This window comes from Neopelma chrysocephalum, unplaced genomic scaffold (assembly GCF_003984885.1).
Source record: "Neopelma chrysocephalum unplaced genomic scaffold, ASM398488v2 Primary Assembly neopelma1_22, whole genome shotgun sequence".
Lineage (NCBI taxonomy): Eukaryota > Metazoa > Chordata > Aves > Passeriformes > Pipridae > Neopelma > Neopelma chrysocephalum.
In genome coordinates, this window is record NW_020897689.1 from 30,532,905 (window position 1) to 30,556,637 (window position 23,733).

Sequence of the window (23,733 nt, forward strand, 5' to 3'; positions counted from 1 at the left end):
GTTGCCCTTAGGATAGATTTTCTTTCAATGTTAAACTTACTCATGGAGGCTGTAATCACGACTTACTAATTTCTCTCTTCTTTTAATGTTCTCAAGAATGTCTTCCTTAACATTAGTTAGCAGATCTGGTAGATTTTTTACTGGTATTAATTGCTGCATAACCAAGTGCCCTTGAAAGTCAGTTATGTAAATGAACAGCCTTGAGCTGGCCATAAGAATGAAGCTGGCTTGAGTTTTAATTTAATAATTGAGGAATTGGAACATAAAATGGTTCTTTAAATCTAAAATAGGATAGAGTCATATTCTTTATTAGACAAATTCTAATTGCATGAACTATATCAGCAGTTTAACATTTAGTTTAGGTGATCACTTTGCATGCAGGTGAGCACTTTATATGGTTATTAATAGGAAAAAGCCTTGCATTTGGTTGCCTTAGGTAATTTTAGTTCAGTATTTTGAAAGAAATTACTAGTTTGTTGTGGCTTTAAAATAACAAGTAGAGTCTTTCTTGGAATATATTCTTTACATCTGTTTTTTTCCTTTCTCAAGTTAGCGATCATAAAAGTTGCTGTAAAAATTCATATATTTTTCCTGAATATGCGTCATACATGAATCTCTTGCCTTATTAAAAAGTACATGAGTTCTGGACAGTGGAGGGCAGGTACATCATGTCCCTTTGGGTAAAAGTTATTTATTGTTACATGCAATATATGCAAAAACTGGTGGATGCGACGTTATTTGCAAATACAAGCTTGGCAAACCTCCTCTGGAATTCGGAAAGGGTTTTCCAGCTCGACTTAGTCATTTTTTCCCAAATGTCTTGGCATAACTGATCACTCAGGAGTGACATATGGTAGAAACATGCTCTAAGGGACAAGTCTCCCGGATGGCGCACAGCACCACACAAGATAGACAGATGGTGGCTTATTCAACCTTGGAAAAAGTTTAATCCTACATATTGGCACGTCAGCCTGGGTACTGAGAGAGAGGCACACACATGCCTGTGAAATCTGAGGCAAAGCTTTTGTGAGTTTGCTTGCTGTTACTGAAAGAACTAGAAAGATTGAGCTGATACTATGCTGTATGAGTATCTGCAAATTAACAGGCTCAACATGCTATCCAGAAAAAGTGATGTTCCCTAGAAAAGTGGAAATCCCAGAGGTAGCAGAACACTGCAGAGAATAAAATTTGCTGAACTTTTCACAGCTGTTTCTAGATTAAAACATGTTTATTCAACAAAGCTGGTGAGTACTTACCTTAACTTATTCACCAATAGCTCTTGATTAATTGAAGTGTCTAATAGGAGAAAGGGTATTTTACATTTTTCATGGTTTTACTTCTGTTTCAGGGCTTGGTACAGGTTTTGTGAAGCATATTACCACTTCACAGCACAGAAACTATAACCTTTCTCTTAGGTAGGTTCAAACAAAAAGTTACAAATTTCCTGATGGTAAATTTGAATTTATAGCAGAAAATGAAAACTGTACATTGCAGTTTTTTTCCTAAATAATAAGAAGAAATCAGACCTTTCACTCTAATATCTTTTTGTTTAAGACAGCAAAGAGAGGGACAGAATATTTGACATGGAGTTATAAATCTGCTTTGAATTCTTTCTGGAAACCAAGTAGTGGTTGATTGATTGATTGATTGAATGAATTTCTGGAGTCAGGGCTGTGTTCAGTAAGGATTTTGAAAATCCTGACCCACTGAGAAGATAAAGAATTACCTGCCAAACTTTTTCCCCCATTTTCTTTTTCTTGTAGATCACACTCCATATTCACAACTAGAAGGAAAAGGAAGAATTTCCTGACTCTCTGAATTTCAAGGATGTCATTATGTTGTATTGGATGAATTTAAACTAGACAAGACTTCTTTTTGAAACACTTCAAGAAAGGTAAATATGATTCAGACAAGCTAATCTTTTGCCAGTAGAGGAATAGTTTGGTCAAATTAATCACATTCTGGTAACATTTCAGTCATACTGTACCACAACAACGTGATCTTTCGTTTATGTGTTTTAGGTGTTGATGTGTTTGTATAGATACATATCCATATATGTAGCTGTAACTAAACCTTTTTTAGACGTTGGAAGATTTTGATTTGTCAACCCTTGTATACTTTGTGTAAATATACTTGTTTCAAGCAATTCTCTTAGGTGAAAGAGGTGGAGAAGGAAGAGGGGAGAGAAATGAGATGCCCACAGTAGCCAGCATATTGGTAATTACTTGCATGGATGTGGAAGACCCAGTTAATGTTTCTATTCTGCCTCGTGAGAAGAATTACTTGAAAATGAGATCCTAGTCAGTGAACTATAAAGTCAAATGGCTCAAGCAGCATTGATTGACACATACATTTAAAATACAGTGTGGTTTGAGAGACACAGAGGGAGCTGCAAAGACAGGGACTAATTCAGTAAACTATTCAGGATATGCATTGAAGAAGTAAGAGATGTCAAATTCTTGCATTCAGCTGAGGGTGCTCTTGTGTAATATGAAGATGTGCTTATTTTTGGGCTAGCATAAACAAAGATTCACTCATCCTGTGGATGTGAGTACCCTTCAGGTATTTTATTTTTTGTCACCCTTTTCTTTCTTTTGCTGTGCATCATTGTGAGAAATGGTGACCATAGCATAGCCAACCTGAAGGCCTACAGTAATTGCTGCAGAACTAGTGTGCTTTTTCCATTTTACCTTTTTCTGTCTACTATAACTAACTATTATAAGACTTAGTAAATAAAAATTTTAATAATTCTATTTTGTGCTCAAGTGCACAGTCAGAAAAATGTGACAGACATCAGTTTGCTCTCTTCTAGACCCTAGAAGAGTTTCTTATATACCTCACAGAAGCAGTGAGTGTTTTGGTGACCTATCCAGTCCTCTGAGACAGAGTCCTACCTTGGTGTCAGGGAACATGCCTGTGGGCCTTCCAGACATCATACATTTATGTGAGAGAGAACTATAATCTGATGAGATGATTAAAATTCTGCAGATTCACAGCTGACACCTTTTCGACCCACATCTTAAGTTCAGACTCGGAAATACTTCAGTCCCTTGAAATTTTAGGTCATGCTTCATAGAATTGCTGTTTTCATAATTTATAGGCTGAGTGTGATCCTATCATTGTTGGATTGCTGAACGTCGGTGTGTGTGAATCAGCTATCTGCTGTCAGGGCTGAGTCTTGTATCTCCCTGGCCAGTCACAGTGGAGGTCATTAAACCATGACGAGACTTTGTCAGATGGGAATGGTTCAAGGGAACAATATGGCTGTGTCCAAAAAAACCCACTTCTGCTTACTGGTCATAATGACATTTAGAGGACTGAAATGGAGAAAGAGAAGTTTTAATAGAGGAATGGAGATTTTGTGAAGACAGAGGTGTGAAAGGCTTGGATGTTTGAAAGGCACAAAGACTGCTTTTGTAGCAGGCTTTTGAGTTAATCCTGGAACCAGATGAGGAATAGAGAAACTATCTACATAGGAGAAAAGCAAACTTCAAGATTTGGAAGAGAAGCTGCATGGATTCCTTGGGTCATTGACCTAAGAGTGGTAAGGAAGCAGATATAAAATGCATGTATGTAGTCTCATTTTATTTTGTCTAGACTTGCATACCTTGTACACTTCCCAAGTGGAGAGTGATTTGGTATTTTGGAACTTGTATGAAGCTTGTTCATGTTTTGCTTCCACCAACAAATATCCTGGAAACCCAGCACACCTGCAAGGTTAGATCCTTGTGTTAAACTTGCTGTGAAATCTGGGCAGGATGTGGGTTAGCACTAATGATGGGATCCTGTGCCATCTTGCTCTGCCAGGTCCTGTTTCTTTGGAGATACAGTAGTCAATACCGAAGAAAAGTCATGCAGAAACTAAGAAAAATATTTAGCAGGAAATAACTGATCCAAACCAATGGAGACCAAAGATGGTTGAGAAAGGCCAGACACAACTGTATGTGCACCAGTGGGGATTTTACCGTACTAGTTCATGCAAATTGCTGCTGGGCTATTGAGAGTGATTCTGAAGGTAAGGTTGAGCTGAAACTTTAAAAATCAGGACTAAGACATCTTGCTGCACACCTCATGGAATATATTTAGGCTTTATTGGTTGCTGCTGGTTCAAAAATGTACTCTCAACAGGTGTAGCCAAACAGGAGGAAAGAACAATTTAAAAATCCTTATGTATGCAGTGATCTAGTGGTAGAAAAATGTGAAGTTGTAATTGTCTTCTATACTTCCCTCCCTCCATGTTGGGAGAATTATTTTTAGATACTAATTTTTAATTTAGTATTTAGGCTCCTTTCTTTCTTCTCCTCCCCCCCAAAAATCCCCTCAGACTCCGATGGTTTAAAAATGATACCATGCAGAGTTGATGTAACCGTATGTAGGTTGTGCACTGGAGGTGTGATGTACCTCTCTTAAAATCTTAAATGCAGGTAAAGCTGAAAATGGCTGCGTTCACTTTTATGCTGTTTATCCCCCTTTGTTCTCTCTCCCTCCCCCTTCTGCTTGTGCTCACTTGCTCTCTCTTTAGTATAACACAGTTGAACAGCAGTGAAGTGTAAAATGTGCTTTTGCCAAGGTCAGTTTCTTGTGATTACTCGCCTGTGGCAACTTATGCCAGTTGCAACAGACTGAGTCTCAGCAGTCCACAAAGTCACACTGGTGCTTATGCAGAGGACACCCAGTGTAGGTTATAGTAACCGTAGTCTGGAATAGCTTGCAGTGCTGCTGAATTTTAGCTGCTTTATTTAACTCTTCCGATGTAGCTTGTGCTTGCTTCAGTGGTTTGGAGTCTGTTCCATGAAACACTGGGCTGTCCTGTACTCTGGAGACCCTTCAGGAAGATTTTGGGTAGATTAAATTCTTGTTGTTAGAGGTTGTTTCTTTTCTTATGGTGGATTGCTCAAATTTCAGGAATTATTCATAAATGAAGAGGAGATAAAATAAAGCATCATGGACACATGCATCTTTTTTTTGTGATCGACTTGCTTTTGGAGAAAGTCTTATCAAATACTGCCCTATTGACATTGACACAAGAGAAAATGGATATCTACATAGTAAGAAGTATTATAGAAAAATATAAGAAGTAGTTTTAAAGCAAAAATTTAAAAGATGATGACTTAGTCTTGGTACTCTCTTTAAAAATGTTGTACACATTCATAAACATCAAATAATTTTTTGTTTAAAAGCTAAAAATAATTTTGACTCCTGTGACGGGGGAATGAATGTGAGATTCCAGAACATTTGTTTTAGGAGATAAGAGTTGTTGGATCCCATTTTGTTGTGCACATTGAATGTGGAAGTGATAGGAACCTCCACTTTCATTCTCCTTTCTTACGGGAGGAACCATATCCCTTTATGGAAAAATGCTATATTTAGAACGGAAAAGCAAAGACTTCCTGTGTTGTTGGCTTATTTGTACTATCAACAATATATATGATTTAAAATTCATTCTGGAAATACTTACTTCTGAAAGAAACGTTTACCTCGAGCTGTGTGATAGTGACTTTGAGGTTACCTGTTTATCACTACTGACGAGTAGAGAGGCAGTAAAGAAATCTAGATGATCAGCTGAAGGGTAGAGCTGAACTTTGGTGACCTCTGAAATTCAGTTAAGTCCAAAATTTCATTGCTTAAAATTGATTATGCATTTGATTAATTTTGAAAATATGTGTTGCTGTACTAAGCGCTACTCTCTCATGTTTGCTTTGGAGTGATTCCTGAACACAAGTAAAATAATGGCTCAGCAATTGAGTCTTGATTCTATAAACACCCTTGCACAAAGCACACAGGAATATTCCTGTTGTGCTTAGTGAAACTTCCCACAAAACAAGGTGAGGATTCAGAATTCAAGTCATTTGAAGCTCCTTATGAGGGGTTAATCCTGTGTTTTCTGTTTAGTCTTGCTTTCAGGTTTACAAGAAGTATTTTTTATCAAGGAATATGTTACTTGTTGCTTTTTTGCCTACATGAAACACAGTTAAATTAATATTTTGTTTCAAGAGTGACATTTGCTTTTTTGGTTTTCATAACCTATATGGTTCTACTGCTATTCCAGACCCTATTCCTTTGCTTTTAATAATGTTTGTATTGGCCCAGCTCTTACGGAAGAATATGCTATGAGAGCTGTGTTTAGACTTTGTGAAGACTGATCTCTGTACTCCCTTTTAAGTTGAAAGTTTATGGTGAAGATTAGCAGTATATTGTGTGTCTATACTGTGGTATATAGGCCTGTAGTACTTAGAGTGATAAGTGTTGTCTTCTAATTGTTAGAACAACAGTGGAAATGAATGTTCCCTGTAGGAGGAAGCAGCTGTACTAGAAGAAGCTGGTCTTCAGTCAGCTGAGAAATGAGCAAATGGATGTTCTTGGGTGCGGTAGTATAGAAAAGCTGCATTGTCTGTGCTCACCGGAACCTGTCACAATTATTTCCTTTTATCTCAAGGAACTTGAGGAAAGAACTATTCAGGCACCAAAGTTTTTTCTGGAACATTCCTAATGATGCTCCTGCAGTGGGTTGCTGCTGCTGCCTGCTCTGAGGATTTCCTCATCAACACATTAAACACGAGCAAGCAGTTGACAATTGAGATGGAAGAAGTCTGCACAAAACCCTGAACTCGTTCAAATCTCCAGGCAGAGCTCCTAACTGACTTTTAAAAATTCATTAGAACTTCACTATTTCCCAAGTTCTCACCTCCTGGGTTCTGGGTGATAACAGAAATGCTTTGCTGCACGCAATAAATGTAGATGTTGTGGATATTTTTGGACAGGTGAAATTCCAGAGCCCTTGACGTCTTTCAGGATTTGCAGCCATAATTTTGTTTTTTAACTCATGGGTGGAGATCTGAAAGCTTGTTAAGGGATTTATTCATACAATTCCTACTAGTTTTAAAGGAAGTTCTCTAAGTCAGTGTCCTGGTCAGCTTTGAAACATTTACTGAGCTAATATAGATGAGCTGGAAATATGCATTTAACATATGGATAGAATCCTACTTTTGTAATTCTTCTCCAATTTGTGAGTATCAGAAGACATTTCACTTTTTGAAGGCAACCACTACACTCTTGTAGAAGATTGTCTACCTACTCATTGCTTTATTCATTTTATTAGAAGCAAACTAGAGAAATGAGTAGTAAATTTGTGTTGTGCAGCAAAACATTTCTTTTTTTTTTCTCTCCAAAGTCAATATTTCTCTTCCTTTTCTTGGCAACAGTAGTAGTATCTCCTCATAACCATTCTGTTCACATTCTGGGGAGTATCTGTGAACTAGGAACCAGGTAAAGAGAAGTCAGTAAATTTAGACAGAGAAAATATTCTCAAGTTCCTTATAAAAGATCTTTATTCCAAATAAAGATCTGAGTTAATCTGAGGGAGCACTAACTCTGTAACAGTTATCACACATACATCCTTGGAAGATGAAGGGAAAACTAGCTGGTAAATCTTGAGGCGGTTTTTGTGTTTTCTATTTTAATGGCAAGTTTATCTTTAAGCTTCTAACAGCTTTTAATAAATGTTTTATGTTTCAGTTATGACAAGACAGTATCATCCTTATAGTTTTCTCCATCAGATGGGAAAAATTCAATTATTAGAAAGTGGGATTGGGAGGCAGGGTTTCTTATGGTTTGTTACTTATGGCTTTGACACCTGAATCACTGCATGGACTAGGACAGTCTATAACATGACTTTAGCCTCCTTATGGGAAATACTGACTATAATTTCCTGCCTCATGGGTGCATATGAAGATTAATCTCATGGAATGAGTGAAGTATTTATTAATAAATGGTCGTTACTGATATGTCACTTACTTGTTCATAGCAGTGACATTGCTAATATATTACTCCTGAGGGGAATGTAAATGAGCACATAAACCAAAAGACATTCATTCAAGTAATTGTCATCACCCTGTTTAAATGCATGTTCTGTTCGATAGTGTCCCTGTTAGTGCTTACTGTTTTGATGATTTAAAAATACTAAAGAGGAAATGCCACCAAATACGAAGGGAATACTCAAGGTCGTGCTTACTTGTTCTGTCTTCACATCACAGTGACTGGAGTGTCTTTGATAATCTTTCTTTAAAGGCTTGTTAATTGAGAATGTAAATGAAGTGGCATACATTTAAATCCAACTACATTTTAGAAGTTTAATCTTGTTGCATGTTTTCTACAGTACAGGTATGATGTATGATGAAGTGTCCAACAGCAGCGTGGCTTTTTAGTTTTTCTTTTATTTCTCATAATTTTCATAACTGAGGTTAAAGAGAAATAAAATATTTTGCCAGTCTGTTTCCAGTGTCAGAGCTGTCATTTGGCCTGTGATGAGAGATGTGGGAAAATGAATATTACTTTACATTCCTTTCGGTGGTCAGTTTGAAGGATGTGATTGAACAGCAAGGTCATACAGGGTTTTGAAGGAGGAGTTTTCTTAGATTCTTTTATTATTTTATTTGCCCCCGGATCTTTATTTTTTGTTTCTTTGTAGTTTTAGACTTCTTTATTTTTTCTACTACACTTTAAATATTAAAAATAATCTTGTGATAAATATCCTTTGGGCTTAAAATGGAATTACGTCACATAGCCTCTGTTTTTGGTTTGGATCAGAAAGAAAGGAATGAGATAAATATGCAGTGCAGAGGACGGGGAATGTACTTGAAAACCCAATTTGCTATAAAAGCTGTGGCCCAGAAGTCATTTTTGACATAGGGCTTAGTATCTGATCTGTTGTCTTAAAGTGGCAGTGGTGATCCTTCTTGCACCTCTTAGTTCTCTGCTGTAATCTCATTGGACTCATCTTTTTTAATGTTGTAGTCCAATTTACCTAAACGTTACATTTGGAAAAAAAAAACCACAAAGGGCAAATTAAGCAGCTTTATTGAATCTCAGCTGCTTTTATAAATTTGATATTGGCAATGACTGAGTTGTGCCATAAAGGTCTCATTCCCTTTGCCCCAGCAGTGGACACTGGAGTTTGTGCCCCACAGCTGTGCAGAAGACAACTTAGCAATGCAGTCCGACATGTCCTCTGCAAGATTTCACTGCCTGCAGGAGCTGCTGAAGGTTACTGGTCATGGCTTTATACCCTTGTGGTGAACATACATAACAGAATTATTCAGAACTGAAGGGACACAGTGAATTTATTGTTATATTTTTGTAATAGGAGTTTGAGTTTCTGTATTACGTTATTGATGGAGCTTTTCCTCTCTCAAGAATTAAACCTGAAGCAATGAGTTATGAATCATACTTTGTGTCCCACTTACAGACTAGCTTGACTCATCATCAATGATTTTTCTTTTGGCATGATTTGGGGGAATTGCCAGTTATTTTTTTCATATGTGGCTTTTAATTATTGTTGACTGTTGAATAAAGATAGAGATGAAGCAGTCCAGCTAAACACCTGATTTTATTTAGGTTTGTGCTTCTAAAGAGTCACATCATACAATGAAGTATTGTATGATTGCATAAGAGAGATAGTGGGCTGTGGTTTTCTGATTCTTCAGTGTTAATATCGAACAAGAACAGTAACAAGTAAGTACTAGGAGCTCATTATTATGCTCAGGATTTCTTTGACTTAATAGTTTCCAGATGATTAAGATATATTTAAAAAAAAGTTATCTCACGTATGAAAAATATCTCCTGCAAATAAAGCCCCAACCACAGAGCTTTTGATTTCCATATTTTCTTTAAGCTACTGACAATATAATGATAATATGCATTTGTACACAAATTACACTGGTCGTGTAACTTCTACTATACTTAATAGTCCTTATTTTATTGGGTAACATTATTTTTAGTGTTACATTTATCTTGTAATATAACCAGACACACAACATTTTCAGTGCTAATTTTGTGGAATCTTGAAAAGCAAAGCTCAACTTCAGTAGTGCTTTCTAAGTTTACAAATATATAATAATGTAGAATTAACACATTAAAGCACTATAAGAATATTTTCTAAGAGCAACTGTGGTTTTTTTCTATATTAAACTGTTTTGTACTTATTTTTTTCCTATATCCAATATCTAAATACTCTTACTGTCTTTTGTAGAAGCTATAAGAGCTTTTAGTTAGGATTCTCAAAGCCTTTTTGTTTTATTTAATTCATTTGTTAGCCTTAGTAGCTGAATTCTTATATACAAACAATAAATAGTTTAATCTGATTCACTATACATTCATTGTCAGAACTTGACTCAAGGGCTTTGTTTCATGCAGTGAAACACTTCTTCCCCAATGATCTGTAAGATGAAGCTTTATGAGACATTTCCTTAAGAAATTAAAGTGTGTATTCTTTCTGTTGTATATGAAAATCTATATCTTCACTCCTTGAGCAATGAGTAGATACTTTATCCTTTAACTGAAGTGAAATTCTGAACTGAAGTATCTTTATTTGATGATTTAAAAGTTGTTGGAGCAACAAGAGAAGGCAGAAATGTGTGACGGATGTGTAGGATATCCACATGCACAGACTGTGGGTGAATGAATATATTGTAGGTAAGATGCATGGATACTCTCTGCAGGTACGTGAGAACCCAGACTCATCTCCTGCATCCTGTTGGCATGTGGTCATTCATCTGTGGGGAATGAAATCCGCATGGCTAAATCAGGCTTCTTAAATTATTGGCATTAGTTTGAGCCAAATATTTCTTTCGCATTACACAACGAATGGGAAAACTTTCCTGCCAAGGAAGGAGCAAAACTGAATGATAAATGTGGCAGTAGTATTTACTGTAGAGCTTTTCACCAAAGCATAATCTTCCCTGATAAGACCACCTCTTAATTGCAGGTAACTTTCTCCTCCTTTCAAACTGACCAAACAGCTGTCCTTAATTCAAAAAGTAAAGAAAGACTTGCTCTCAAATTCCCCATTTCTGTTCTCTGCTGGAGGCATCCAGTTTTGTTGATAATGATCTAATCTGTTGCATAACTGGAGAATACTGAGCCTGCTGCCATGGCCTGCTTCTTTCTTGGCACTGTTGGAAGGCTTCAAAGAGAGACTGAATGTGTGAGGCGACTGCTCTACCAGCAAGACCAAGGGGATCAAAGCATACATTTAGAAATGGAAAACAACAAAAAGAGAAGCAGTTAACACAGAGTTGCAGTCCTGAAACTGAAACTGGTCTCACAAGAATGAACTGTTTTAAAGTTGAGGATAATTACTATAAATTCTATAGAGCAGGAAAAGATCAGGAATTTTTAAGGAAAATTTATCAAGGTTTTATTTTGTAGTATTTTGATAGGGGGAAGATTATTATTCAAAAATGGATGTGTTGACAATTATATGCAATTTAATTGGTTTTGCATGATTTTATGTTGCATCCCGTTGCTTTTTTGGCTTCTCTAGTGTTTTCAACTAGTAAGTTTTCAAATGAAATCAGTTGAAAAATTACTTGAAGAAAAAAATTTGTAGGAAAGTTTCATGTAGGGATATTCTTTGAAGGTTGGACAGTTGTTTCAAGATTGCGTTTAATGATCTTGGGAAAAATACAGTGGTTTGTGGTGTGGAGGGTTTTTAAAAAATTTTTTAATTTATTTTTGTTTTCAATTTCATAATAAATGGAAAGAATTTCTTTTCATATTATTCCCCCATGTTTTGGATGAAAATTCCTGATTGCTCAGGAGATATCTAATTTATGAGCATTTAATTTATTTTTTGGTCATATTCATGAATCAAGATTATAATTCCTTGTACTTTAAGTATGGTTTACATTACGATGCAACATTGGTTTAAACTGATCCTTTTTCTGTGTCAGATGTTAAATTTTTTTTTACGTGCAATTCTGAATGTTTGTCTTTAATTTCATAGGAAAATCTTAGTATTTACCTGTGCTAATTTAATAAGGTGTCATATTGGAAATGTAGGAACCTCAACTGCATGTTATTAGGAAAACTTTCTATAATATACACAATATTATGCAAAAAGAAACCGTGGGACTTTCATGGTGCCAACTTCAGAAAGTGTCCTTGTCCACAGTCTGTTTGTCCCTATCATTTACTGTGCTAGTACTTTGGGATTTTTATGATAGGGGAAATGACAGTAACGTGTTTTTTCACACTCATTGACTCCCTATACAAGGGAGGCAAAGGAAAGTTGGAGGTACAATAAGTTTACTCTCCCTACCGTCCTTGTTACTGTGTAGTCTTCCGTACGATGGGCCAGTGTTAATGGTAGTGGTTATGCCTTTTTTTTCCTGTGGTGGTCTGATGACTGGCATGTGTGTAGTGTTTCTTATATGCTGTGAATCTGAGGAAGAACTGCAAAGCACAGTGTGATTACTCTTGATAGAGATGCACTAAAGCATTGTACCCTGATAAAGTGGATGATACTCTTCCCACACATAAAATCTCTGAAATATTGTTTAACTAGCATTTTGGTCTCCAGTGTTAGAAATGCTCCATCACTCCCTCTTCCCCCTCCTCTTTAAGAGCAGATTCCTTACTATGTATATTTGCAAAATTTTAAGTTCTTATCCTACTGATTACAGGAGGCAGCCATAGTTGTGATGATGACTGCTTCCTTGGACTACTTTGCCCTCTGTGGTGGTGTCTGTTTCTTCAGTGATCCTTCCTCGTGGGGTGGGAAAGAAGGAATGCTCAGTCAGGTCAGAGCCTTTTGCGTGCTCTCAGCTGCAAAACTCTAGCTACATTTTAAAGAACATGAGCAATCTGTATCTTTTGAAAGATGTGTGAGATGTATTCAGAAATTATCCTAAGGGTCACAGAGGGTATTTTACTTACCCCAAACTACCCCATACCCTTTCTTGAAAGCATCAGTCTTTGAAACTTTTCTTATCAAGTCTGTCTTTTTAACATGGGCCAAACAAGATATTTTTCTTTCCCTTCCTTCATGAAAGAGCTGAGTTGTTCTGACTGAAATTAAATTACTGTAAAAATTAAGACTTAAGGCAGAAACTCATCATAAAAAAAAAATAATTCAGATACATTTTTAAAGCTTAGTAGTTTAAAGAGATGGACAGTGCCCTGATCCCTAATTGTAATGCTGAGAATCAGCTGCATTGATCCTATCTCTTACTGGAGAAGCATTATCAGGTTTTTACTAGTTGCCATAATAAAGTTACTTGGTACATGTTAAATAGCTGTTTAATCTTTTGTTATATTTCTGTCTGTTGTTTCCTTACTAGTAAAATAGATCAGTGTCAGTGAAGTTGTATATGCTTAGAGGAGCCTCCTCTTGTCCTCTTTTTTGGGTCATTGAAATCTCTGCTTTTGAGAGGCTTTTGTACTTTGTTTTCATGTTGAGGGTATTTATGACAGGGAGTCAATGCTCAGATTGCAGTTTTAGTTACTATGGAGAAACTTTACCACAGAAAGGCTTATACTCTATTTTCTGAAGATGGTTAAGCACTGAATTTGCCCAACTTCCTCTTAACTTGCAGTTCTGAAGTTCATTTTGTACCAGTTTTCTTTAGAGTGAAAATTCTTTTGGCTCAGACATGCTTCCTTTTAGCCTTTGCAATCTGTAGTGTCCTAATGGAAAAAGGAAAAGATGAGGATCAGGACAAAAGAGAAAATATCCTGAAAGCCTGCATATGGCAAGGGAATTGAATGTAGCTGTAGGCTGATTGTTGGGTTTTGCTGAAAGAGAACTATCACATGGCTGTCTTGGAAGTGATTTTATTGGAGATTTCTGGTATATGCTGATGTATGTCAGCATACTTGTGGATATGGTTTCCGTACAAAGGTGCTGGATTGTGGTGGTTTTATGTTGTGGAGCTGGTAAGAGTTGTTTAAATAAGTTTGTTTCCATGAGGAGAACTTCCTAGATCTGGGCTGAATGGCAACAACACATATAATTTGGTTTGTATGTAGTTGTGAGGGTTTTTTCTGATACTTTCTGTAGTTTTTCTTTGTGTCTGCTATATTGAATACCGTTTAAAGAGGCAGCTACATTAAGGTGTAGTTCAAAGTGTCAGAAAACCGTATGAAGCTGAGAACTTGATCCAGAAATAAATGCTGAAAGGTTCTGAAAGCATTTTATTTTCACCTGCTCTGTCAGTGTCTTTGCTGGATGAACGCTTACTCTTAAGCCCACTGTTCTCAGACTGGTTAGATTGTGTGATTTTTATTTTTTTTCACCTCCTCCAGCAATAGGAAGGCAATACTGCAGCCTTTGAAAGGCCCAAGGGTTTGATAGCATTGTGCTGCAATGTGGGCTTTCCTCCTGATCCTGTGCAGTCGCTGTGATGTGAAGGGTAGGAACCTTTTCTCCTCATGCTTTCATTTCTTTTAAATCACCCATTAAATACCTGAGAGAAAGCAGACTGTTGGGAAAAAAGTTTTCCACATAATAAGAAAAGTTGGAGAAGAAGGCATTCAGAGAGGGAACAGTTTTCTAGGTTATGCCTGGAGAATTATTCAGATTCAGGAAAGACTTCAGAACACAGGGCTCAGCCTTAATGTCCTTTCGAATTCTTAGCTAAACTAAAGACAGATCAATTTCCCATCAATTGTCTATAAATATAGAGGCATTTTAAGGACCCTTTTGCTGGCTGTTGTCAGAGTCTAAGGCCACAGAAAATACTTTCTGGTCGTGTTTTTTTCAAGGCTTTATATTGGATGAGAAAGGAGTAGACTTCTACAGAGGATCTTAAGGTTTCAAAAATTGGAAGAATAACAATGTTATCAGATAACCCATGAGGAAACAAAGACATAAGAACTGCAGGTCACACTGGAGCTAATCTTCAAAGGTTGGGATTAGAACCAAGGTGTTTTTTTTCCGTCTCCTCTTTTTCCTATCTGTGTAAATATAGCCATATTTTTATTTTGGAATTTCAATACTGAAATCCTTAAGTTAAATCTGAAGTTCTTAAACTGTGAGGAATTGTTTCCTGAACAGATGATGGAGCAATCCTGAGGACTGCTGAGTTTTGCTTCCTCTTCCTCTCTTTTGTGCCCCTGTCTCACTGAGTTTTGCAAGACAAAGCTCATAAACTCTTGCAGAGGATAAAAGCTGAAGCTTCTTGTGTATAATCACGAGCAGCAGGCTGACAGAGACACTTGGTCAAAGTGACAGTTATTGTGTATAAGAGATTAGTGATAGACAGGAAAGATTTTGTTATTTAGTCTTGCCCAAATTGCGAACATTTTCAACTGTGTGACCTTTTCTAGTTTAATTAGTGTAAATCTTAAAAGCACAGGGCATCATGATTACAGAAAATAAATGTTGTTCAACTGTATTACAGACCTTATCCCCTGAATTTGGTATGAGATCTGATGTTCCCTGCTGGATTTTAAAAATGAAATTGGCTCTTAATGAGGGATCAACTTGAAAAATTGAATTCACATCCAAGTTTCTAATGCCAGCCATACCTCTGGTATTTTTGTTGCTGCTAAGTCAGCTTGTATTTTTTTTGTAAAAGTCTTAGAAGCATCAACACTTCCATTAATGTTTATAAAGAAAGCAGCAATTTGAATATGTGTGGCTGAAAAAACATTTCCTGCAGTTGTCCCAGCAAATTGCAGCCTCTCTTGAATATTTGGTCTTCAGAAAATATATATGAAAACTGAATTATTCATTCATATTCAGCAGGGACAAAATACTGAAGATTCATGATGCCATGAAGCTTAACTAACTCACCGTGTTGTGTGGTCATTTAATAACTTCTGATAAAGTTTGTGTAGTTTTTGTTCTGTCTTTGGGAATCAAGTTTATTTGCTTGTAAAACAGTGGCTGTACAATAACTCCAGATAGACTGTGATAGCTTGGGATGTTCCTATCTCCTCCTGTCCAGTCTTTATTGCAAGTGTGTGTTACAGTACTGCAGCTAAGTTAATCTCTCCTTTATGTTTATCATAAGCTTTTAAATACATATATACTGTATTAATTGACATAAGTTTTAGGTCAAACCTCAGTATAGAAGCTTGGAAAATGTAGATGAGCTCAATTTCTGTGTTTATTTTTATTGCTTCCTAAATGTTTTCTTAATAGTTTATAAAAAGTACAGATACTATTCTGATGGGAAAAGTTTTTAGGACTTTGAAACTGATTTAGAATTATGATGTTCATTGAATCAGAAGAAAAGGAGTTGTAAGCCATTTTGGAAGAAACTATTGCTTATTAATAGTGTTTTTATATTTATTATGCAAATGAACTTGTATATATCTTATTTTATTTTCCTGAAGTACTAAGAAAATAACATTTTTAGGTAGTGATTTAGTTGCTCCATTCTGTACTTACAAAAGGGTTAGCTGTGGGAATGTGTTTTGTCGGGTTTTTTTTTAATGACTTGGCATTGTGTAGTTGAATAAATAATTTGCATTTGAAATGTGAAAAAATCAGCACCACTTAGGCGCCTTCACTCTAACAAACTGGTCTACCTTTTTGTCTAAGGTAATTCAGAAGAACATGTGTTTATAGCCATGTAAGGAACACCAGTATCCATGTGACAACAAAAAGGATGTCTTTGCATAAGTGGTTGGCCATCTTTAAACTTGTTCCACAGTGGGTCAGCAGTTTTGCAGAGCAGTGAGATTTTTGAGGTTTAGAAGGCAAATCTTACAAAAACTTCACTTTAAAAAAAAGTAACTTTAAATATGAAAGAATAGTAAATCTTTCCTGTGTACCTTACATTTAGACCTTGTCTTACAACTCCTCAGCCATGCAGTTGATGAAGGAACTAGACCTGCCCAAGGCCATCCATGTAGCCTGAATGTTAGGTATGACAGCATCTTCTCTAGGAATGTGTACAGGTTTCCTAGATGGAGGTGGGTAGAGGTATTAGCATGACTAGATCCTCACTGCCTACACATGAAGAATAACTTTTTTGTGTCATCTGTGGTATTTTGACATTTTAGTTATGGCAGATGTATAGTAGAGACAACCAAAACTTTCTGGTTTTCCCATATAACTTGGCACACAGATTAGGGAACTCCTGTTTTGAACTTCGGTACAAAATGGAAATCCTGTAGCTGTCAGCTGTTTCCAGACATAGATCTGCACTTAGTGTGCTATTAGTAATTTACTATTGTCTCATTAACTAGTTGATCCTTTTTCCTGTTTTAGGTTTTATCTTATTTGGTGATGTGATTTTGTTAAGACCTCTTGAGTTTGATCTCCTTTCTAAGGAAAATTCACAAGACCGGATATTTTGAAACCAGTTTTTTTCAAACACCGTGCTCTTTGTAGCAAAGCACAGCTTGACTGACAACAGCCTGATGATAAAACAGTTTGCTTTGAAATTGGGTTTGGTTTAGAGCAGGAAGGGCTGATGTGGCCTTGTTGAGGGGAAGATGATGAAGGAGCGGGGAATATATGTCCTGTGTCATTAGGAGACCTTATGCCTTCCCTAATTTTTCTTGGTTTTATTGGTCTGTTTTTGTCTCTGTTACTGAAGATGTATTTCACTTCCTAAGCTGGGCTTTAGAGTGGTGTTCAGTTCAGTACATATTTGTTCACATTATTGGTTATTTGGAAAAAATTGGACTTTTGTGGAACTGAAAAATGTCATTTGAGATTTTTTTGAACTTGGAACTTTTTAAAATCATTGTTAACAGTGGTTTTAATTTTTGGGCAACTCATCAGTTGAATGTGTTCATGTGAACTGTGTGTCTCTTCCAAACCTTATATGTGCTGCTGTGTGGATCATGTTGTCCTCACTAATAGTAGACTGATTGAAATAGAAAATATTAACAATAATGTCAATTACCACAAAAATGGCAAGAGTTTTCATTGAAAGAGACACAAAACCTTGTGCTTCAAGGCTTAACAAATGCCTAAGACACAGATCAGTGAAGTGGGGAACATTTTTATACACGTGCACACTGATGGGTCTTAATTTGTTTCTGAAGCAATTTTTTTCTGAAGCACACAGTTATGGCTATTGTCTGAAGTTATTTGATTAAATAAACTGTAAGTGTCTAGTATAGCAGGATCTAAAGAATCCTAAAGGATTGAATATGGCAGTTGCTCTGTTTTTGTGATAATATTACCCTTTGCCCCCTTGTTTATCACATATGAAATTGATTACATTTTCAATGATATGAAATTATTATTGCAGGCTTAGTCTCCAGATGCAAATTAAACTTTTGATTAATTCTTTATTGATTTCATGTGATGTATGAATTTCAGTCAAAATATATGAAAGTAATATTTAAAAATGCCATTTCTGTAATGTAGTAGTGACAACACAGGCTATTTTGCTGCTCTCCCGGTGATTGAAGAAACATGGTTTTCATCCCTTGGTATGCCATAAACCTTTTGAGATGCATTCTACCTGGAGAGCATTATAGCTTAAATAACTGTGGAACTGTAATTAAATACAAATTGCAGTGCTAGCACGCACACAACAAATTATCACTTGATAGAGGTTTCATGATTCTGAGGAACTCTTTTAGATGTAGGTAAATTTGAATGCTCTTGCTTTAATTCTACACTTCTGTTATAAAAACTTACTGTTGCCAGCTTTCTAGTTTTTGTTTGTGCTTTAGACTTGTTTGGTTTCCAAACAATTTATCTTTTATTTTTTTTCCTCTTAACACGAAACTCAGAGAAGCACTTGGTCATGTGTCTGCTACTTTCTTAGATCAAGTCTTGGTCATCAGGGCACAACTCTTGTTTTATTAAACTGTAACTGCTGGTCAGTTCTTGGGGGCTCACTGAGTTTGCATTCACTAGCAACCTTTGCCATGCACTGACAGTGTTATACATTAATAGTATTTATAAAAAAATGATACTGAGGAATAATCCTAGAAAATAAAGAACTTGTGTTTCAGCATGAGGTGTTTCTTCTAAAATTACTAATTATAATGTTGAGGATGAAATTAAAGAGGGAGATATACACTGAAAATACAGGACTTTAAAAAAAATTAGTATAATTTTTAAATTTATTTTCATTTAGCTTTTCAGTTGCTGACTTGTAAACAGTCTGCTTGCTTAATCTGAAATAAGCGCATTTGGTGCAAAATGCACTTCAAATTTCAAAGCATTTACAAAGAAGAATTCTGAATAATCAGGCCTTTGATGGTACATTAATATTTTATATTGAGCTATTTACTAATTGCCAAGTATATTTTTTCGGTTTCCATTTCTTTTGGAAAATTAAAATATTTGTATGAGCTTTGACAGACTGCTGCCAAAGATCTTGTCCTCTGAAAAATTCTTGTAAGATGAGATCAGTCTGGCTGGGATTTTGTAGAGGGGGTGTAGCTGTTTGGCACTAATGTAGCTAGAGGAGATTGGTGGTGGGGTGGCTTTATACATGCAGAAGGTTGTTTCTAGTAATCCTTCTTCCTTTCCATCTTCTTGATGAAATATTAAATGCTAGGTTTGGATTTCATTTTAATATGTCTGAAGCTTGGTCTTGTTAATCAGAGGGCCAAAGTTTGTATCTGTTGGAATTCTCTGGAAAAAATGATACATCTTTCAAAGCTGTTTTTTTTTTTTCTAAAATACCACTCTAATTTAAAGAATTCATGTCAAGCTTGTAGATCAAAGACAGACTGTATAGAAGCACATTGCTATATTACTAGATACTAGGGGAAATATATCACAAGGAATTTATATTTAAAAGGGAATTCTAATAAAAAGAATGTATAGATCTGATGATCTTGGAGGGCAGGCAATGAGAATTGCTTGTCTCCAGCCTGGACTTAAGTGCATTAAATAGCTGAAATACCAATTAGGAAAATGGGCTGGGTGATCAAAATTTTTTCATTCCAAATGTTGAATCTTCTGCTTTCTCTTTTCCTGTGTTGTGCCCAGGATTTTTATCCATCTAGTGATTAAAAAGATTCCGACATGTGTAGTAGAATGGTAAGTTCGATAGCGTATCTTACAGTATTACCTAGCAAAAGTTTTATTTCATTATTTATCATCACTATTCAGATGATGCTGAGTGTATGTGTTTTCTTTCTTCATTCCTTGATTGTTGTTCTTTAGTCTTTTTCAGTGCGTTACTAGAAAGTGTTGTTTTAATGTATCATAAAAATTTCATTAATGCATCCTGTTACTGTTAGAAGATTCCAGGCCCAGATTATTTTTTTTTTAGTGAATGTATTTTAGTTACAAACATTTGTACTTATTTTTCCCATAGTTCTCTGTAGCTACCAGACATGTCATATGATGTCTTTCAGCTTTTTCGTGTTTCAGCAACTACAAGACACTTGTGGTTTTGTGCTTAGGGCCATTCCAACTATCAGCTTTTTTGACAGCAATTATTGTAAATCCACTTCAAACAACGATGAAGTTGCTCACAGCTTTGTCCCATTCAATATGCAGGAATTCTTTTAAATTTCTACTGGGCTGAGAAAAGGATGAACTGTATGGTGGCATATGTTTGATCTTTCTGTTTTCATTTTAGTTACTAAGTGTTATTTTTTCCCTAACATTTCATTAAAATGTTTTCCAGTCCTGTTGGATTCTTGTGAGGTTGGTGATGTCCTGTTCTTGGTAGCTTTCTGTCTTTAGTTTTGACTTGAGTTGCTGGATGAATAACCGCTGAACTGAGAACACAGCAGACACAGATTTTAGAAGATACATATTTTTAAAATGCAGCCTCTTTCCCTTTGATAAAATCATGAATTTCATTGGTGTATGATATGAGGTACATTATTTGATTAGGCTTTTTCCTCTGTTCCCCTCCCATCCTCCCCCCTTAAAGAAAGAGCCTGTAGAGTAGAATAGCAGTCGGGGGAACACAGAACAATTACAAATATTATGTTTTCCTTTAGACTACAGCAGTTTGTCATATATAAGGCGCTTGAAACTCATCAGGTGCAAACCTACAGCTCAAATATGGACTGGAATTGGAGTGGGAAAAAATACCATACCTCCCACTGAAGTGCCTGTTTATAGTGCAGGCTAACCTTAATTTCGTACTGCTTTGGCTAGTCAGCTTTCTATGGGCAAACTGACTGAGATGTTAGCAGAAGGAGAGAATGTGTTTTGAAAAACTGAAGGAAAGAAGCTAATAATTTCCTGCACCTGACCTCACAGAGAAACCTCTTCCTTCCCCCAAGCCAACCATCGTAAAATACCATAAATTTTCTCAACATGTTCTAGCTGTGCTTAAGCAGACGCAACAGAACATTTGAAGCTGTAACAAGATACCTTTCATCCTGAAGGGTGGGACTGAATTTCACCTTGTTCTTTTCTGAATGTTTTCTTTTGGCTAGACATTCGAGTTGTATTTGTTTTACTTTTTTTCTCCACAGCATATCTGCTAGTGAAGGGTAATGTTGGATGTACACTTCAGCATTTAATTTTTTGGCTCAATGACCCATAGCTCCTTTTGTTGATGTTTTGGGGAGGGAATAGATTATTGTTAGTGGTATGTCTTATATATGAGATAAACTTCTTCATCACTTAGTGCTCAAGCCTAGAGAAAAAGATGCAGAACAAAGAAGATGGAACATTAACTTGCAGTATTTATTTTGAGATTGATGTATGCAGGTTGAAGTTGGTTTCTCTATGTAACATTAGTAAGAATTTTATAACATAAACATGATTTGCAGAATTACATAAAATGTTTCATTCTTTGGTATGGTGATAGAAATGCCTTTTAAGAAAAGTAAGTTTTTATAATAGGAGGATGGGTTATAAAAATGTTAAACTAAATAGGTAAGTTCTACGTGCAAGTCCTTTGGGAAGTGCTGTTACACTTGGGATACAGTCAATTCAGTTTGCCTCTGTTTGCAAGATGAAATTCTTCTGGCTTGTTTAGCATCTATTATTTAAAAAGAATGTCTTGAGTTCCTGCTAACTCATATCCTTGAAAAAGTCATATCCAGATCTGGAAGAGCCAATCTCAGTATTGTAATCACCAAACCAAATTCTTATCCTAATACTTGAAAAGTGAAGAATGCCTGTTGTCCTTCCTTTTTGAAGCAGTGAGCTGTATTGTGTCTTAGAGCTAACAAAAATGTGCCATTGAAGTCAAAACTGATCTTTCTTCAGGAGCACCTTCAGTGTGTTTCAGAAACGGGTGAAGCCAGTCAGACATTGGCAAAAGTGCCCAGGAGCAAGGGCGGCTTGTAGCCCAAATTTGTGCTCATTTGCTATGTTTAATAAAACAGGAAAGAGAAAAAACAATTTTTCATTATTAAAATTTGAAAGTTATATATTGAAGCAGCTCGAAATGTTGTTAATAATTATGAGCTAGGTCTGTACCTAGTTTTACACCCCAAAACCTGCTGTGTTACAGAACGGTTTGAAGTAAGATTGCTGTTTGTGATTTGAGCCATCTTTCTGTATGACCTCAGATCGGTTCATCAGCTCTTTTGCTGAGTTGCATTTGTGTGCAAAGGGTTATGTTACTCTTTGGGCCAGATTCCCTCTCTTTGTATACCTGTGCTGACTGATTTCACTGAGGTTACTTCTGGTCAGTGCAGATGTAAGGTGAGAAGCAGGGTTTCTGTTTACATTGTCAAATACATTTGATTTCTTTTTAAACTTCAGCATTCAGCTTGTATGTAGAATATAGACCAGTATTTTCTTAACATGCAAGGTAAGAAGGAAAAAGTTAAGATGCTGAACTCTTCAGCATATAAGACTGTGAGTGGGTCAAAGATTAATGTACTGATAGTTGAACTGCTCTGGAAATTAGTTTCTGCAGTATACGGTGCTAGCTTTTACATGCTGATGAATTTTGGGTATGCAGAGGAGCTCCTGGATGTCAGTGAGAATGTCAGCAAAGTTGTTTCACACTTCAGGTCTGTCCTACAAGGAAAGGCCATTGCAGTCCACAGCGTTCCTCCTCTGGATATGCTAATGCACTGTGAAAGTGCACATCATGCCTGGATGGGCCCTGCTGATAAAATACCGCCTGGAGATCTCACAAAGTGCTAATGTGTCAAAGCGCCCGCAAGCAGAGGGTGAATAATACCGCTTTCTAAAGGTCACGTCTGTTGAAGTTAGCTGGTGCGTCCTTCTCGCGTGGGGCTGCAGTCCACTCTGAAAAGTTCTGTTGTTCTTTGTAATCTCAAAATCCACAGTTTAATGGGTAGAATCAATAGGGCTGATAAAAGTGTCTTAATTTAGACAGTGGGAAAGAAAAGCAAACATTGAAAGCTTTAAAGCCTTAAAACTGGCTCTTTGAGCTGGGATGGCTATCTGATTTCAAGTCTTGTCTACTGCAGTGTTCCCCAAAATGTGTTACCTGTTCTGGGAATTGCCTTATTCACATTTCCAATCTTCCTTTGTTTCTTTACCTTCTAATGACAGAAATGTTTCCACTTCTTGTAATAATTCCAGGTAGTTACATACGACTGTGCCAAGCAAAGTTAATAGTTATTCTCGCTAATGGATGGACATTTTTAAAAGAAACAAACCCCCAAAAAACCAACTATCTTACTTTTTTTTTCTATCCTACATTTTACAATAATGTTCGACTCTCCTATTTAAAGCCTTATGCCTTTTTTCCTCTTAGGCTTTTAGTATTTAATATAATTCATAAAATATTGTGAGCATGGTGTATAATTTGTGTACGTAACATTAAATAATAAAATAGGTGTAACTGAAGTATAATTTCGAGTAGCTTACCCATCATTATGCTCTTGCAATTTTATTTGGGACTTGGTTATACTTAAACACTTCCCGTAAAACGTGTATATGTAAAAGTTTCGTGTTGATATAGCTAAACAAAAAACAATCTTCAAATTACTTTTGGCCTTAACAAAACATATTACACTTGTCAACTATTTTTAATGTCTTGCAGGACATTTGTATTCATAGACAACCTCTCGTCCTGAACTTAATTGTTTATAAAGATATGTGTCCATCATGCAGACTGTTTAATTTCA

At 36.2% G+C, this 23,733-nt stretch overlaps 1 protein-coding gene across 4 annotated transcripts in view; it reads left to right on the forward strand.

Moving 5' to 3' along the window:
- The window catches only part of LDLRAD4 (low density lipoprotein receptor class A domain containing 4), a 278,422-nt gene that overhangs the window by 42,818 nt on the left and 211,871 nt on the right, over positions 1-23,733 (forward strand). For 3 of the 4 annotated variants that reach the window (XM_027677179.1, XM_027677146.1, XM_027677153.1), the window contains exon 2: positions 1,764-1,894. The gene's annotated coding sequence lies outside the window, so the exon portion shown is untranslated. Of the gene's footprint in view, positions 1-1,763; positions 1,895-12,558; positions 12,579-23,733 lie in introns of those variants that run through there. The other variant, XM_027677167.1, reaches the window with a different exon arrangement.